Source organism: Staurois parvus, unplaced genomic scaffold (assembly GCF_062004578.1).
Source record: "Staurois parvus isolate SC_StPar_1 unplaced genomic scaffold, SC_StPar_1.0 ptg001472l, whole genome shotgun sequence".
NCBI lineage: Eukaryota > Metazoa > Chordata > Amphibia > Anura > Ranidae > Staurois > Staurois parvus.
Window position 1 is genome coordinate 852,168 of NW_028319268.1, and position 16,059 is coordinate 868,226.

The 16,059-nt window shown below is 41.3% G+C and overlaps 1 protein-coding gene across 1 annotated transcript in view; it reads right to left on the bottom strand.

The window, feature by feature from the left end:
- Positions 1 to 16,059, bottom strand: part of METTL15 (methyltransferase 15, mitochondrial 12S rRNA N4-cytidine) — a 325,568-nt gene that overhangs the window by 252,143 nt on the left and 57,366 nt on the right. The gene's annotated exons all lie outside the window — the stretch shown is intronic.

Consider the following 16,059-nt stretch of genomic DNA (forward strand, 5'->3'; position numbering starts at 1 on the left):
GATGACCGAAGAATTCTTTCCCTGGTGAAGAAAACACCCTTCATAACAGTTGGCCAGATCAAGAACACTCTCCAGGAGGTAGGTGTATGTGTGTCAAAGTCAACAATCAAGAGAAGACTTCACCAGAGTGAATACAGAGGGTTCACCACAAGATGTAAACCATTGGTGAACCTCAAAAACAGGAAGGCCAGAGTAGAGTTTGCCAAACGACATCTAAAAAAGCCTTCACAGTTCTGGAACAACATCCTATGGACAGATGAGACCAGAGATCAACTTGTACCAGAGTGATGGGAAGAGAAGAGTATGGAGAAGGAAAGGAACTGCTCATGATCTTAAGCATACCACCTCATCACTGAAGCATGGTGGTGGTAGTGTCATGGCGTGGGCATGTATGGCTGCCAATGGAACTGGTTCTCTTGTATTTATTGATGATGTGACTGCTGACAAAAGCAGCAGGATGAATTCTGAAGTGTTTCAGGCAATATTATCTGCTCATATTCAGCCAAATGCTTCAGAACTCATTGGATGCCGCTTCACAGTGCAGATGGACAATAACCCAAAGCATACTGCAAAAGCAACCAAAGAGTTTTTTAAGGGAAAGAAGTGGAATGTTATGCAATGGCCAAATCAATCACCTGACCTGAATCCGATTGAGCATGCATTTCACTTGCTGAAGACAAAACTGAAGGGAACATGCCCCAAGAACAAGCAGGAACTGAAGACAGTTGCAGTAGAGGCCTGGCAGAGCATCTCCAGGGATGAAACCCAGCGTCTGGTGATGTCTATGCATTGCAGACTTCAGGCTGTAATTGACTGCAAAGGATTTGCAACCAAGTATTAAAAAGTGAAAGATTGATTTATGATTATTATTCTGTCCCATTACTTTTGGTCCCATAACAAGTGGGAGGCACATATGCAAACTGTTGTAATTCCTACACCGTTCACCTGATTTGGATGTAAATACCCTCAAATTAAAGCTGACAGTCTGCAGTTAAAGCACATCTTGTTTGTTTAATTTCAAATCCATTGTGGTGGTGTGTAGAGCCAAAAATGTTAGAATTGTGTCGATGTCCCAATATTTATGGACCTGACTGTATATGGAGTTTGAAGCAACCAGATGAAGAAATGTTTTTCTGCTATTACGATTTTCATAATATTATGTATGGAAAAGACCTAGCTTTTACAAACCTATTTCTGCCCCCACTAGTAGCTACCTATCTGCACAGAAGCATCTCCAATCTTACCCCTGGCTGAACGATTCTATAAGCCTCATAGACCGTACATGTCATATCTCTAAATATTGAAGCACCAACATTGCCACACGTTCCCCAGCCAATATGTGGAAAGTGTTTAAGGCTTATCACAAAAGGCTCATCGCTGGTATGTTTAACAAAAATTAAAAAAAATAACAAAATCCTCTAGAGAACAGGATATGCTTTAGGCTGAGCAAGAATATACTTTCTCTTCCTCTATAGATACCTACAGGTCTTGAGCAGGGAAAAGAAGGGAATTTGAGTTGCTTTTGCTCAAACACACTTAGGAAAAACTACTGAATACTACTCAAAAGATCTAAGAATTTGGTAATAAAGCTGGCAAACTACTTGCCTACTTTGGCAGGCCAGAATATGCCCCAACTAGTATACCTGTAATTTAAGACTACATAGGCTGCCTTCACACAGCTTTGGAATAAATCCTAGATGCTTTCATCTCATTTTATTCAACTTTAATTTGAGCTGGGTATACATGTATCAAAATTCACCCAGTTCAGCACGAAACAGCCAAATTTCAATCCATGTGTAGCAGTGTCTGTTCAACAGAAGCCAGTTGTTAGACCAGCTTTAGTCGAAGGGTCCTGCTTGAAGACCACTGTTTGCTCAGCCACTGCTGATCTGTGTATTCCAACGGAAAGGTGGGGGGGGGTGGATAGAGTCCCCTCTGCCAGAATACAATAGCTCAGTGGGGGAGATCCCTGAATCCACATCACTTGTGTGGATGCAGGATCTATGAATTTCTTTTTCCCATTTAACCCGCTGGTTAAAAAAAACCCCAAAAAACAACTATGTGTATACCTAGTTTAAGCCTACGTTAGAATCAGCTGTCCTCTTATCTTGATAATGTCCCACTGCCCCTACTATTTGGAGGCTTCCTAAAACTGATATAGCAATTTCAAAACCTCTCGCATGTAAAACATGGACAGCTTTTCAGTTGCGTGATATAGTAAATTTCAAAAATTGCTCAGTCCACGCTTCTTATATATGTTGAAGCGGTTCCCCTGTCCATGCAAGAGGCACTTATATATACTAAATCTTAAACCATCCAAGGATCCTACTAAATGTGAATCCTATCAGCCTATCTACTTAATCAATACAGATGTCAAAGTTCTGGCTAAAGTTCTTTCTTGTCCTTAGAATAAACAAAGAGGTTTCCCACTTTGTGGAAGGGGACCAAACTGGGGTTGTTCCAGGTATCTCCACCAGAATGAATATCAGGAGACTTTTATTGATGTTAAATCGGGATTAGTCAAACTGCTCTGGGTTCAGTTTGTCAAACTTTTTTTTCTGTAATTACATTTGGCCGGGTGCAGTGATTTTTTTTCTAAACTTCTCCTTAAAACAAAGGGCACACAGACACCTGCAAAGGTTCCCCAAAAGACAGAGCAGTCTGCTGTGTGCTCTGCTCTGGGGAATCTTTGGAGGGGTCTGTGTCCCCCTTTCTTTTTTTTTTTTTGTTTTAAAGATGCTGGCAATGAAATGTCATTTGCTAGCACTTTATGGCCTAATTAACACAGTGTGTGGTGACAGACATTTTACTGCCTTGTAAACATCTCCCACCACAAGCACAAAAGCACACAAGAAAAAAAATGTTTCTTATGTGTCCCATTCACAATGCAACACGCTGCAATTTATCACATTGCACCACACAGAATTACATGGCACTGTATGCCAGCACTGTGCACCACGCTGTGGTACAGCACTATGAAAAAAGTATACATTTTGTACACTTCAAATAAAGATTGTACAAAACAAAAACAAAACAAAAAAAAAAGATAGGAGCAGTGCAATGCATTGAATTGCACACCACACTGCCCCCTACCACAGCTGGCAACAGACAGCTGCCGAAGCATTAAAGAGATCCGGCAGCTGTCCGTTATAGTATGAAAAATAAAAATTGTGAGGTCTCCCATGAAATATACAGTATACCACACCCTTAATCTGAACATGCAGCCTGGCTGGCCAGAAAAGGAAGGGAGGAGACCTTTTTTATACTATGTGGACCATATCATTAGTCTAGACATACTGGATCAAAGTAAATAATCTTATTAGGGCTCCCTAATATCTGTAATCCTCAAACCTGCCTCCTCAGTGTTTTGAAAGATATCTCTTTTCCTCCTTCTAAATATGCAAAAACTCTGTTGGGCTTGCTATATTTCTATGCTCAAAAGGTTGTTCTACTAACATTGAAGAATCCACGCCCACCTTACATGGCAGAATACAGGTAGTTGGTAAACTCAAACCTTGTATTTATATAAACTCACAAGCTTAGGGATAAACCACAAAAATTCAAGCTGAGATCCCTGGATTAAATACATGACTCTTGTGTAGTATAATATTACATTTGATTCTAAGAGCTCATTTGCCTAACTTTGTATGATTTCTCTGTACTAAATTGGCATTTTTTTGTTTAGCTTATGACTATTGTTGAAAAACAACATGGAAAGGATTGGGGTTTTTGCTGTGTTTTTTTTCATTCTGCATGTTCTTTTTTACATACTGTATATCTAAAAAAAAAAAAAAGGCACCTCATTATCATTTCACTACATGAAGAACACAAGGGTGTGAATGATGCACCCTGTCACATGACAGTTACTCATCCATTGTAACCCCTGCATTGGAAAACTTTGTCATTTCTAAACTGTTCCAACAAAAAAAAATACAAACATAACCCTGCCCTGATATTTGGGCACAAATGGTGTAATTTAGGGTGGCCACAGTGGGTAAGAACAAGCATTTCAGATTAAGGTAGAATGGAGCCCTAGGCAAGCAAGCAGCTTTAGCCCCAATCCCTTTGATTGAGATTGATAAGGCAAAAAGAAAGCAACACCATTTGAATTGTCTGCATTGATATGGCCCAATCTGACACCAAGTGCTTGCAAGTGCATTATCCCTTGAGTAAGGTGCACAGCTAGGACCAATTTTCACTATTCCTCTAAACTGCAAGCTTTAAGGAGGTCTTCTATATCATCAAGGGTCAATTTGTACCTGGAAACCCTGGAGCAGCAACCTTCCCTATCATCCTCCTCTGAGCCAGACCCCGCTTGTGAGGAAGCAAGGGACCTGGGATCCTTTTCCAGGTCTTCCTCCTTCCAGCTCAATGCCTCCGATTCTGGAGTACCCACAGACTGGGTCCAAGGCCCCAGAGGCATCTGCATCTTATCCAGCAAAAATCTAAATGACTGAAACGTAATCGTCAAGTCATCCTTAATGGAAGTGAGAACCCTATGGCAGGTTGTAAATGACTCATCCTTAGACTATCCACACAATTGCGGCATAAGGGCTTTTCCCAAACTGAACACAAACTGCCTTTTAGAGGCCCGATTCTGTGTCTTGTCTTGGGCTTTAACCTACAACAAGCAGAAACACAATACAGAACATTATAAGCCCAGGCTCCTCATTCCAGACACCACTGTGCACAGAAGTGTGCCCCACCATCACCTGAGACTAAATGACTGGGAGAAAGACTACTCCCAGGAATCAGCAAGAGGTAGACGCTAAGTCCTCAAGCATACCTGAGAGGAGCCAGTGCCCGAGGAACCAGGGTCAGCCTGCTGAGGAGGCCAGCGCACTCCATTCTGTTCCTATGGTGTGGTAGCCACAGCCTCTGCTAGGTCTCTTTCACACTGCACCAGATGCCTGAGCACACTGTTGCCTACGCCGCCATGGAGACCAGAACCACGAGTCTCCCGGCGCCCACTGATGATGTCACTCCGACCAGAACTTCCGGTCAACCAGCATGGAGCACAGCTGCTTCGCCTACCAGAAATCGTGGCTGTCCACCCGGTGGTTGGGACGTTGAGCTGACCAGTCCTCTCTGGCGTTGGAGCTGGAAACCAACCAGTGGTCTTCCTCCTCTGAGGACTGAGAAGCAAAAGGAGCGCAGCCCCACTCCTCTTTTGCAATGGAGCGATTGCGTCGGACAAGGAGGAGGTAGCTTACCAAACCAAGAGCCAACAACACCGCTCTTAAGCCTAGGGCTCCTATACAGGTTCCTAAACGTGCAACCTATCCTTCCAGAGGAAACACTAAAACTAAAGAGGGAGGCCTGGAGGTCCACCTTTTAAGGTTCTGGGCTTACGGGTTTCCTGTCCCAGAGGGAGGAGCTGTACGGCTCAAGGGGCTTTCCTGGAAGTTGTTTTTGAGAAAACACAATAAGTTGGAAAACATCGGTACAGTGAGGCTAGTCCTTCCATGCTTTAAAATGAATGACCACACACATCCAAACAGCAAGACACATTGAACGAATGGCTCTTTGCAGGAGAGTCTTAGTGAATACTTGCCCATCTATGGCTTCTGTTTAAAGTTGCAAAGTTTAAAAAACAGCTAGTGCTTGTCTAAAGTATGATTTCTGTGGCAAGGGTTAAGGGTAAAAATGAAGGGCAATCGTATAACTGTCTGAATTCAATATCCATTCCTAAAACCCACTGAAAGCTCACAGTACCAGAAAAGCCATCAGAAATCTCATGCTTGGAGATTAGGATTATCATTATGAATACGGACAATGATCTAAATATTAAATAGTAAACAGGAAAACAACAATTAAACAACTTGCTAGAGACTAAATACTTCAGTAGGTTGTCAGTCAGTAACAGCGAACTGACAACTGCGCTTTAATTAAATCCGAGACCTGTTTCCAATTAGTTAGTCTAGAGCACCATAGCCTTCACGCTGTCTATGAGTCAGTGAGCTGACTCATACCACACAAAACTTTTTTTCTATAAGAAAGAGAAATATCCAAGAACTGGCAAGGATGCAATATCAAAAAGAAAGCAAGTTCACCGACCTTCTCAGAAAAAGACTTGTGTTATTTTTAGATGACCATAAGGAATAAATGGAATGTTAAAGTCGAGTACGTATAAGCGCAATTCTCCAGCAGCTCACTGGGTCTGTTTTTAAGGAGAGCTGTGACCACAGATTAATGATTCCAGAAGATTGTTGCACAATGTAAATCATTGTGCAACAGTCTCACCGTGCATGGCATGTGAATGGACGCACGGGGAGCTGCTGTATCTGCCGAGATTCAGGTTTAGAAATTTTCTTTTGACTTACCATTCCTCCCTACTGCTAGGGCAAAGATGAACAGAGTACGTACAGTGTTGTGTGCAGTATGCCGTAAAATATTTCCCATATTTCTGAGAAGTGAAAAGGGTCATCTTGTCACATCAATACTTAAAGTGGCTCGGTTGCCAGACCACTCATTTTAACAAAAATCTTGCTATAGGATTAGATGCGCTTTTAATATAGTTTATGCACAATATTTAACTGTATACATATAAAGTTCAGCGCTTAACAGAAAACAATCGGTGAAGCAAAATTATAATAATAAATCACTAAAAGGAAATGTCCATCTAGAGTTGTAAAAAATAAAGGAAAGTCCCAAAAAGCCGCGATGAACAGGAAAATCCATGGTCAGCTGATGTGTCACCAACCACTCACATAAAAGGCTTACCAAAGAGTTATGACCCCCTGTGGTCAATCACGCTTTGCTGTATGAGAACCCAGAAAACTGGAAAGCCGGACACTCCTCTGGATCCCCAAGGGAGAAACGCCAAAGATACTCCAAGCAATGATCATAAATAGGGTAGCTAAACCTCTCCAGATGGGACATGCAAGAGAACAATGCTCCACATAGTGTAAAACCAATAGAACATTTATTTGAAAAATGGTTACACTCACATGAAAGTGGACTTAAAATAAGCATGTAAAAGCAAAAAATCCAATTCTTCCAACATCCAAAATGGCTGCTGGTCGGTCACGCATGTGTGGTAGCGTGTGTGTAGCTCCCCCTACGTGTTTCATCATAAGTGACGTCGTTAGGTGCCCCAAACAAGTGGAAAGAAACTGGAGAAAGTGGAGAGAAATTTACCTAGTGTGTTTCTGAGAAACACATAAGGAGGAAAAGAGAATATCCTGATTAAGCTGGAAGGCAGAAACCACCTTTGTGCGCAATGAGGCCTTGGAGACGACTTTGTCCTTGTGCAGCACTAAGAAAGGCTCCTTACACGACAATGCTGGTAGACTCAGAGATTCTCCTTACTGAGGTGAATCACCAAAAAGTGGTGATTGTTGGTCACCAAAAAGGCCACCTTACAGGTAAGGAAAGAAAAGGGAATATCACTAATAGTATTTTCTAGGATGAAAATTCCTCAACTAAAAGCAAAGTAGGCCTTTGATTTTTGATATTAGATTTTAAGGGACATCAACTTCCTAGCTTCAAGACACTAATAACTAAAAAAGTCTTGAATATAAAATTTTTTTTACTTGTGAGCCAATAAGGTGTATAATAAACAGCTTCTATCAATAAGATCGCAGGCTATCTTGCTCACCCTCATAAATATGAGTTATCAGTGCATACAAATGAAGGTAAGAAGTCAACTAAAAAAGTCTTCCTTTCAATTTTCTAAATCTGGGATGTGGAAGGCGGACAGGGCCAGAACAAAAAGTTCTGCTCAACAGAATATCAAGTCTGTTTTCATTAGTTTGGTGCAACCTCTGGTACCTCTTTGATGAATGATGTAGGCCATGGCCATGACATTGTCCAACTGGATTCTCATCGGGTGACTTTGGAAAAGTGTAACACATAATTTAATGGACAACCAAATAGCCCAGAGTTACAAAATATTGATTGGAAGGAGAGCTTCTCCGATTATCCAGTCCCTTTTTCTAATAAGGTGTTTAGGACTGCTCCCCAGCCTGACAGAATGAGTATGCTTTTTCCATGCAGCCAGAATGTTGAGTGTTGCGGTCTGGAGTGAAACTGGGAGCACAGTGCAGCCTCGATGGAGACAACCATATTCAAGACGCTTAAACAAGCACAAATAAAGGGCTTCCTCTGGGACCTGGGGGACCCCTGGCATGAGAACAATGGGACAGAAGTTTTCCCGAGGCAAAAAAATTCTGGAGAGGGCCATTTCAAGAGTCAGATCAAAGTACTCCAAGCTGTGAGATGGGTGCAGAGCTTGTGCTGTCACTTGGATGTTGGCTATAGGGACAGGAAGGACTGGTTCTTTAACAGGTACCAAACAACATGAATGCCATGAGCACAAAGCAGAACCAAAACCAGGGTGAGAACCTTGATGAAAAACCGGGATACCACATACAGACCAAATGGAGAGGGGACAAATTGGTAATGTTAAATGCCCATTGCAAAACGTAAACAGCGTTAATGAGGCGCATAGATGGGAATGTGAGGGAAGCATTATCGATAACTACTGAGGCCAGAAAATGCTCCAGACGATTAGAGGCAATGACCAACCTGGCATTTTCAAGGGTAAAACTTTTAACCTAACGAAACAAATGTAGAGCCTTCCAATCCAGAATGGGTTGGCCCTTTCCATTTGTAACCATTAAGATGTTTGAGCAGGAGGGGTAATGACCCCTTGATCCAAGAGCAGTTGGTCAGCAGCAAGCAGATTCATCCCTGTGATGGGGAAGAAGACAAATTTGAATGCATGAAGAGGAGAGCAAGTAAAAAGCAAAAAGTCAGTTTGTACCCTCTAGAAATTATACTCTGGGTCTGAGATTTTCTGGGACCAAAATGTTGACAGACATCCCTCCAGTTTAAGAAGTGGAAGCGTCCCATCAAGGTAAGAGGGTTGGCACCAGCATTAGCAGACTTATATTGCTTCTTCCTCTAGCCCTTCTATACAGCAACTGCAAGTGGCTGATATCAGGTCAAATTGAGGTACGTACACCGCTTGCATTAAAAAAAATACATCTATTATTTCAAAGGATGCACTAATATTTATAAGAGGTATTTAAATATATATTATAAGGCAGTCTGTAAGTCTTCCAATAGTGCCCCTGCAACATGAGAGACAGTATGCTTTGGTTTCCAAGATTCCACAATCAGCAATGGCCAGCCATGTCACACCAGAACTTCCAACCAACCAGAACCCATTTTATCTAATCCTCTGTAGTTGCCAAATTGGTCATATAACTTCAATACACACAGAAACACGATGAGCTGGAAGTTATATGTGTTGCAATGTGTGGCATTTCGATAAAACATTATTTTTCTTTAATTGGCAGTAATCTAACTAATCTGATATACGGAAAGGAAAAAAAGACGTAAATGTTACTGCAAGATAATTAATTTCATTGGGGAGTTTTAATAATGGCCTGCTTCCCTCATAGATATGTAAAGTGTATTAACTTATACAATTCCAGTCTATAGCCTTTGTACTGTTTCCTAATTAATTTAACTGGGGCATTTGTTTGGGAAATAAAGGGAGCAGCAAAAAAACATTTTAAGCAAAATATAGTTAGGGAACACTACCTTAACCTTTCCAAAGAGTAGTCATTTTTCTGCATCAAACAGTTCAAGCCAGTTGGTTATACAGTATATTATATAGTATATACTGTATATAATAGAATATGGGACTTTTATGCAGTTTATCAAGGTAGTTTGATGGTGTGCAGTTACTCACAGTACCAGTGATCGTTGTATCTTTGAAAATATTAATAGATCGATAAAGAATAATTGAGATTGGTTCATCAGAGTTAAACTGCCTGTGACATAGGATGACAGTAGCCCAGGGCTGCGGTTTTTGGACAAATCAGGCAATAATCATATATCTTTGGCATGAGGTTGCCCGCTCTCTTTAGGACTTCAGTAGGACAGGCTGAAAGCCCTGATCTCACCCTACTGATCCTCTGCTAGATAAGTGGCAGCAGAAGCATCCTTCTACCCTTCTACCCATGAAAACATGGCCCAGTGCTTGTGTTTACTGTATATGGATCGTTAAGCAGGAAGGTAGTTTGGGAAGGTACACAAGTCTAAGCACCTTCTGGCATTTATTAGGTTGCATAAACATAAGAACATTGTCTTAGCCAGGAGTTCTTAACCCAAAGTATACTAATCCCTTGGGTGTATAGAAACAGCAGTAGGTAATCTGGTAAGGGACTGGATCTCTTAATATGATTTAAAACATTGAAACTGGGTTTTTCTGCATTACTGAACCTGAAAATCAAACTGAAGAATTCAACTCAATGACATGCAGTAATATTGTCCGTAACTATACCTCTTTGCTCCCTCTTACTACCTAGCCTGTTGCAAAGTGGAAGTGGGGCTTGTGACTCTTGGCTGCTGTAGAGCAGCCATTAATTGTACACTGCACAGATGCTCAATTCAGGACTTATTGCCACTGCAGCAACACACTCTTCTGCATTCATCACCACTGTCTTGATGAGCAATTTTGCACTCACTGCCACCAGTGCCAAGGCGGGCACCTTACCTAAAACTGCTACACCAATGAATGTGCCCAACACATAATCATAAACTTACTTAAAAATGTTGAATTTGTGAGGAATGTTTTTATAAAAATGTGTTTACACTTAGCGAACACATACAGCCGAAGAAAAATTTGACGGTGTCTCTTTACTGGACTTTTATCTTCCCAAAGAAAAATATGCCACTCTTCACAATCACGCCTTATTCATGTCACCAGTTTTTGGCAGCATCTATATTTGTGAGCAGCTATTTTCAAAGATGAAGAACACAAGCAGCAAAATTAGAACCAAAATATCTGATAAGCACCTTGAGAATTCTTTGAGAATTGCTACTACATCCATCCAACCAGATATTGATGCATTAGTTTATGAAAAGCAGTGTAAAACATTGCACTAGTTTTATGTTGCCCCTCTTTTACTTTTATAATAAAAAATATAAAAAAAAAATAAATAAAGCTTTATTACTCAGATAGGTACATTATCTATATCAGTAATCATTAGTGATCTGCCCAACTTTTTCTGCTCATCAGCTATCCTTATTGTCAGTGTATTTTATGTGAGACCCAAAACAATTCCTCTTCATGCAATATGGCCCAGGAAGGTGAAAAGGTTGGAAACCCCTGCTCTAAATTAAACTGACACTCCCCAACGCAAACCTTTTTTTTTTTTTTACACAAAGTTGTCAATAAAAAAGATATTTCTAACACAAATCACAGGCATACTTAGAATTACACCACAAAATACACTCTGCTATTCCTCTCAAATATGCTGATACCACATGTGTGAGACTTTTTCACAGCCTAGCCACACAGAAAGGCCCAAAATCCAAGCAGCACCTTCAGGCATTACAAGGACATAAATTGGTCATCTAATTTCCTGACTACCTATCACATTTTTGGAGGCCCTGGAGCACCAGAACAATGGAAATACTAACAAACTGCCAAGTTGTGTCTCACAGAAACATAGTCAGTCAGACATGTAGCTGGGTCAGTTGAGGCTGCAGGCAGAGATATGGTCAACAAACAGGTAAAGGGTCAGTTCGTGCAAGAGGCAAAAATGTGAACAATAAAAAGGCCAGGGTTGTACAGGTGGCAGGCAGAGGCAACACTGAACTGGTATGACTGTGATCAGGAACACTATTGATGGCTTACACTGGGCTGGTGACACTGGGACTGGTGTGGGGACAATCAGGTCACCGCTGCTGGCTTACACTGGTGAGGCGATACTATAACTGGTGTGGTGGTGATAAGGAACACTGTTGCCAGCATACACTGGTCTGGTGACACTGCGACTGCTGTGGCAGTGATCAGGGACAATGTAACTGGTGTGGTGGTGATAAGGGACAATATGACTACTGTGGCGGTGATTATGGACACCGATTGGCAGCACTGATCTGGTGACATGGAGAACCTATGGGTTGACATCACCGCTCCCAGGCATTCCCAGCTGTTGTTGAGTGCTGTTTCCTCTACTCTACAACCGCCACTGGCTGACAAAGGGGATCACTTGCCTGTACGTTAGGTGTGGAGCTCTTTGGTTTTTTTAACCCTTTCACTGCCCGAGATGTTTTTGTGAGAGTTTAAAAAATCATTTTAGGCCTGAAGATTAGTTAAAACACACAAACATTATACATTTTCTGAAAGCAGAGACCCTAGAAAATAAAATAGTGGTAGTTTCAATTTGCTATGGTAAACAATATTTGTGCAGTGCTTTATCAAACACATTTTAATCAAAATACACTAAAGAACATTTTAAGGCACAAAAATGCAATAAAACTGAAATTCTCAATTGTTTGGGAACATTTAAAAGATGAGGTTTCATTGTGTAAATAGTTACCCAATATGTCAACCTTTAAATTTACATGCACGCCAGTAAAGTGACAATGAACTTTGGTACCCTATATTTTCCATAGGCAGCATTTTAAAAACCACCACAGGTCATTAATTTAGAGTTAACTACGAATAATGGCCCTAGAATTACTGCTCTTACTGTGTCGTGTGCAGCAATGTGTAACATATCTATTAAAAGCGAAACGGATATGTTATATTAGTGCAAATACGTGAGGGCAGGAGAGGCCCCTTTGTCACGTCTGACAAAGGGGTTCTGTGTGGCCCTGAGCCACTGGACTCTCTGTAATGTGATCACTTTGAACAAAACCTTTGCACATTATTTGATGATCCTTGGTGTGCTGGCAAATATGGATATTGATCTGCAATTGCACCCTGTCACAAGCACTTCTGATGGAGACTACAAGAGGACAAACATTGGGCTTGCATTATCCACCATTCATAAAGCAGACTAAGCAGGATCGAGATCAGCAGCACTAAAGGTGAAAATAGAAAAAAAAAAACAGGATGAAAATAAGAAAAGAAAAGAAAAAAGGAAAAAAAAACAGCAGTTGTTTATGACACACAATTCTTCAGCAAACTAAATGTCACCCAGTTAAAGTTTACAGTACATCTATTTTAATTCAATATAGTTGTAAAAGCCTGTGGCTTACATAAAAATGTGTAAGCAATACACCTGCCTACAAACTGTTTACCAGGGACCACCCCATACTTGGAACGCACAGTACCAGAACTTGATTCTTCAATATATAAAGTGTTTTTTTGTTTGCATGTGATCAAAGGATAATCAGGGGGTCTTGTGGGACAGAGAATGTTCTCTATGAGTCACCCGGGTCGATTACAGTTAAAGGTTTGTTTCCAACCTGAAAAGACTGACTAAAAACTAATTCTCCCCGTGGGTGTCTTAGCAGGAATAGTGACCATAACAAAACATTTGTGACATATAGATTGGTAAACTAAACCACTTTCTACAAAGGAGTTTTCAATGAAAAGAAAATTGTCACATTCTGATGTAAAAAGGATATTTCACCTAATAGCTTTTGCAAATGTAAATATGAAGTTTGTTTTGTAGTAGATTTCTAGTAAATATTAAAATATAACAGTTGAACCGTATCCAATCCGAATGACATGTGAAATAACATTGCTTCCAATGGTGCACATTTACATATGTTTGGTGCACTGGCAGGGCAGAATCAGTGCTGATTGAAAAAGAGTCCTGTCCAATTTCTGAGCAGTGCGGTCTGATTCAGATGCGGATTACAAGCTATTGACTATGGAAACAGTTTATAAGTCATACATGTCATCAGTTGTTAGCAGGATAAAATCCTGACCTGCGCCTGATCTAATCCTGTCCTGAACCTGATGTAAACCTGACCTGAACCGCTGAACAGCTACTGTATCAATTAGCTCTGAAACCTGAGCTTCAATCCGCACTACACATGTGTGAATCAGCACTTCTATAAAAAGAAGGTGCCTTTACAACTGAAAATTTTATTCTATTTCAGTTATATTTAAAGTGGTATAAACCTCAGACATTAAATATGAACGAAGCATATCTCTCTATAGTGTGTACTTGTCTCAGTTAGAAGCACTAAGTGTCATTTCGCTTTGCTGTTTTGTTCCTCTGCTACCAGTACAAGTCACTTCTAACATGTTTCCCTGACACCAAGAGAAAAATGGTGACGAGGAGGGACCTCAAGCAGATCGACAGCCATAGATCTGTGCCATCTTTTCGCCAGGACGGTTAGTCCAAGTAACACTGATGCTTACTTTTTCACCTGGATGCCTGCTACTTTCTGGATGTTTTTTTACCAAATAAAATTACCTTTCTACACTATGGAGTTCTCTCTGCTTTAACTCCCCTGGGGAGGATTACTTTGCAGATTCCCAGGACCCACAGAGGGATTCTTATACACCTGGTGAGCTGACCTGTCCATCCCTTAAAGGGACCTCTGGTATCCTTCCATTACACACCAGATGCTTCAGGACCCAGGCACATACAGTGAGGGGTTCCACTTCATTCCTGCCCAGACCTGGATGACCTTCGATGACATCAGGATATTTACATACAAATGCGCATTTTATTATGCGCTCTGGTGAGTGCGCATTCTTCTCATTTTTGACTGCACAAGCACCAAGTTCCAGTTGAACACAGGATTCTCGTTTATGACACCAGTCACCATATTAACTATTTTATTCAGTGATTTTATTACAGTGTTTTTTATATTTATTTATAGCGCTGCACATTATTACATTTTATAGCTCTGTTCCTGTGTGCTGTGTGAAGTGGGTGTGTCTCTTCCCTCCAATCAGCTCTCAGAGCTCTCCTCACTGAGCTCTGCAGTGTGTAACTTCAGCTCACCACCCCCTGTGTTTTGAACTCTCAGAAAAGCTTTAAAAATTCAGCACTTTGAACAGATCAGGAGAAGAGAAGAATGCAGATAAACAGGCAAACTTATGTAGGAGGATTGTTTTCCTGAAGCCACTCACTTCGCTGGGTATATGTAAGGGTTTACAACCACTTTAATGTCACACTACAGTCTAGCTTTTTTTTTTTAACAGAAATGAGGCAAACAGAAAAATCCACACCCATAAAAAAGGTACACTCCAGTCAAAATCATACAAATTACAGCCTAACTCCAGGTTTATGGTGGTTTTAAATAGTTCAATTGGACTGACCTGGTCCAAATGAACTATTCCCTCACTAACAGATGTGCCCACTGGGAACACTGCATAAACTGTATATAGCATCATCTGCATACGGTATACAGTCCTGTGTTCTGGTAGTGGGATGGGAACTTTCTGCCCAGTTTCTAGAACAAAACTGAGGCGGGCTGAGCACTACTCAGCCTTTTACAGAAAGCTTTGTAATGCAAGGATTCCTCTGAGATAGGGCAGTGGGCAGCTAACATCATGTTCTCCACCTCTGACAATCAGAGCAAGCCTTGCATGTGTTGATGAAATAAAAGGCTTCCTGTCAATGAGCAGCACTCAACCCAACTCAGTTTTGTTCCTGAAACAGGACAAGAAGTACCCATCTAGCTGTTGGAAGACAGGACGGTATTCTGTATGTAGCTGAAGCTACATACAGTTTATACAGTGCTCTTGATTATTTCCAGTCTATCCCTATTAATCCGAATAATCTTGAAGCTGGTAAACGTTCTTTGTAAATGTAGCCCCGGTCTGCAACAGTTCCCGGACCTCAGTCGCGCAGATCGAGCTGTGACAACTCACAGCCAAACACACACTACATCTACAGACTTTCTTCCTCTCCTTGCCATGATCAGGTAGAGAGGCTGGACAAGGAGAGGAGGCCAGAGGATACAGGCAATATGACAGAGCTGAGAAGAGCTTGTCCTCTGCCCAGGACACAGAAGACACAGTGACTGGCTGCAGTGTAACCTGGGAAAGGAAGAGCCTGCCCATGGAGTGGTTATAAAGGACTGCTGGGTCTGATCACTCTGCTCTCTATCTGCCCTCCGGCTGCCTACAGGACTGAAATGGTGCGGCGACTTAATGAGAATTTGTTGGATGATCCGATGGTGGTTGAGGCAATCTCCCGGGCCTTACAATACTATTTTGAGACTAATTCTGCTGGTGACGCGTCCATGCAAGCGGTCTGGGAGGGCCATAAGGCAGTGATTAGGGGGAATTGATCACCCACAGTTCTAGGCATAAGAAAGAGAAGATGGAGATTGGGGAGTTGC